A 3438-nucleotide genomic window follows, 5' to 3' on the forward strand; every position below is an offset into this window, starting at 1 on the left:
TTTAATCTATTTCCTTATTTGGTCAGTGCTTTCTGTTCTTATTACGATGTCCTCTCTCTGACTGGTTCCTATTTCTTAAATTGTGCACTCTATCTGTACACTACACACTTGACCATCGAACATCTGGATATTTGAAGAGCACACACACACACACACACACACACACACACAAACACAACCTGCGTGAAGTTGGACCCCCCCACCAACACAAAACATCGCAGAATAGTTTGTGCTGGTTTGTGCCGTAAAAATTTCGTTTGTGCTGCTTCAGTTCAGTTCTTAAAAGAATATTTATAGGTCATTCTGGGGTCACTCGAACCCCCCCACATGCTCCAAATTCACCCCAAATGGTCTCAATAATAATAATAATAATAATAATAATAATAATAATAATAATTCAAAAGAAGAGAACTATAGCGCCTTAACCACACACTGCGCATGCGCGAAACCAGATGACTCAGCCATTAAACTAGTAAACAGAGCTCTAATTAGCCAGTGAAGCTAAATGTCGTTCTGCCACGTCCACTTATAAAGTAAATCATGCAGTATTCTCAGACTGGGCAGTTATTGACAGAGTGAATTCATCGTTTTAAATAGAATCAAAAATAACATCGACCTATTTGCTAATCACATTTCGAATAGCTTGCTCATTAATTACACTGCGCATGCGTGGACTGGACTGCCTCCTCAAAAGCTAGCACCGCTAGTATATTTGTATAATATTAACATTAATACTGAACCAGAGTGAATAAAAAAAGTTTTAAAATGTTATTTCTCACTTCTCCTCCTCTTGTTCTTCTTCTCCGTGCGGGTGTGAGTTATCTTTGGTCGGTTCCTCGGTGATTCGGTCATTAGTGAACCGAGCTCCGAGAGTGAATCAGTGCGCCGTCCCCGCCTGCTTCATACTGATACACCTGAAAACACAGGTGTTAACACCGTTAACTACACACATACACAACAATACAGAACAGAACGGATTCGGTTACACAGAACCGAATAAACTCACTTTAGTTGGGGTCCAAACGGGCCAGACCTAACACTAACACCGCTTTCTGCTCCTACCTTCGACTTTCTCGCGCTCGTGGTGACGTCACCAACGTAACGGACGTTGACGTAAATTTGAATCTTTGAGGAGAAAATAAAATAAAATAAACCCAAATATTATTTCATAAAAGCTTCATTATTCTCTTCTTCTTAAACACGATAGAGGATAAGATATACAAATACATAAAAAAAAACAGCTTTATCATTATTTTAAATCAAATCCACTTTAAAAGTGCTCCTTTCTAATTACATTTTAATTAAAAATATACTTCATCTTACTCTTGTTTAATTAAATTTTTTAAAATTAATATTTAATTCATTCGATGATTGTAGACGTTTTGAGGTTTCACGTTCTTTTGTGCTTTATTATCATAATATACACTTTGTTTAAACTTTTGAGTTTGGACACAAAATGTAAACATTCCTCATGAATCCAGAACATTCATTTGTTTATTATTTAGAAAGTAATAATTAAACAGCTGAATAAATGATCAGATTAATCACTTGCAACATTTAGGATATGAATTTCTTGTATTGAGAGAGGTTTTTAATTATACACAGATATAAATAGATGTTGTTTATTTGTAGTTTTCATATTTGACTCAGTACATTACACCACATTTATTTAATCAACTATTTATCAAGTTTTTTCAATATTGAACTGAATGATTGTTCAATATCAATAAAATCTTCAAATAATCTATCAACGCCATCAATACATCTCATCAGTAAATAAAAATCTACATTTATCCAGCTGATCTATTGACTGGTTTATTGAAAGTTTTACAGCTTCGGCAGGTAAAGAAGCCGTGGCTTTAATCTGATCTTCTGATTTCTAATGATAATTAAATGACAAAATACAGAATTAAAGAATATCTTTACTTAAATTCAAAATCACGAATCATTTAAAAATATGGACTACAAGTCATTTCTACAAGTGTTCATACAGACAGAAAGACCAGAGATGAAACGGATTTAACAGATACAGGACAATTAGGACAAGGAAAGTGAGAGAACTAGAATTATCATTTTTTTATTATTTTTTTTTTTTTAAAAATTACAACTGTGTTCAAGATCACAGCAAAAAGACAGTAGAGGAAACAAGGGGAAAAAATATTCACATTTCCTGTTTAAATTCAACAGTAAGACTCATGACTTTTGAAACCGGTCGTTACATTTTTGAGTCAAACGGAGCAGGTAGTGATGAAGAAGCTGCCTCGAAATATCATTTCTTTCCTCGAAGAGTAAAAAAAAAAAAAAAAACAACATGAAATCCTAAAATGCATGAAAAATAAACTATGTACATTTTATGTCTAATTACAGTGAACCCTACGGAGAGTGAAGCTCACAGAGGCGAAGTGTTCACGCTACAGCAAATTTCACCGGTTGACGCTAAACCTCGCTCACTTAGAAGGTGCGTTTCTCTGTCCCGGGATATTCCTAGCACTGTGTGAAAGCTCCTGAGATGTCCAGCATGGAGACGTGTGTGTATGTTGATGTGTACACAGTACCAATGGTCAGGATGTACTGTTGTGTCCGAGTTTCTCGTTCTCCTGAAAAACACACGTGGCCGCACGCACACACATACACACAACACACACACACACACACACACACACACACAATGGAATTGTAAAGCAAAACATTGGAATATATATCTTAATCAACATCTCATAGTCCTTTTATAGAGTCTGAATCAGTTTGACTGATTCATTCGAGTTTATTCAGAGTCGAATCACTTTCTAGTGGAGAATCAAATACTCATCTCAGTCTAGTTCGTTTGGAAGTGTGCGACTCTCACTAGAAAATTATTAGACTCCGAATCGTCTCGAAACGAATCAAAACCGATTCAGACTGGACAAATGGACTAATAGAAGAGAAAGAGCAACAGGAAAGAGGACAGCCTTCCTGCTGAAAGCAAACCGGATCAGAATCTTACATTAGATTATTTTCTATATTTTATTTTAAATCAGTTGTGTTGTTTTTCTTCTTTCTGCACTCGATTAAGGAAACACAGCAATGATAAATAAATAAATAAATTTATCTGTCCAGCTTCCTCCTCTTCGTCCCCCAGAATGACATGTGGGTGACGGATTGACGGATTAAAAAAGATGTCTGGGCAAACTGTGACCTCCTAGAGTTAAAAGTGAGCATCCAAGGAAATTTTATGTGTTAACTGCACTACATTCTGCAGTCACAGCACCAGAAAAAATATGTCCATCTACTGTACATGTTAACACACAAAAAAAGCTTTTGAGTATTAGTTACCCTGTCTTACTGTACAAGGCACCTGCAAATAATAAAGCAAGTAAATAAAAGTTCATCTATCATTTCACTTCCACTAATCAGTCCTTTTTACAGTCTAAAATAAAAAGACTAAAAAGAAACAGACTT

General features: G+C 35.4%; 1 long non-coding RNA gene across 1 annotated transcript in view; it reads right to left on the reverse strand.

Moving 5' to 3' along the window:
* Positions 1-2450: 2450 nt before the first annotated feature.
* Positions 2451-3438, reverse strand: part of LOC128632517 (uncharacterized) — a 1070-nt gene continuing 82 nt past the window's right edge. The window contains exons 1-2 of the long non-coding RNA XR_008396138.1: positions 3437-3438; positions 2451-2597 (exon numbers count right to left, since the gene is read on the reverse strand). The exon at positions 3437-3438 is cut by the window's right edge and continues 82 nt beyond it. This is a non-coding gene — a long non-coding RNA (uncharacterized LOC128632517). The remainder of the gene's footprint in view (positions 2598-3436) is intronic.

Source organism: Ictalurus punctatus, unplaced genomic scaffold, assembly GCF_001660625.3.
Source record: "Ictalurus punctatus breed USDA103 unplaced genomic scaffold, Coco_2.0 tig00064115, whole genome shotgun sequence".
NCBI classification, from domain to species: Eukaryota; Metazoa; Chordata; class Actinopteri; order Siluriformes; family Ictaluridae; genus Ictalurus; species Ictalurus punctatus.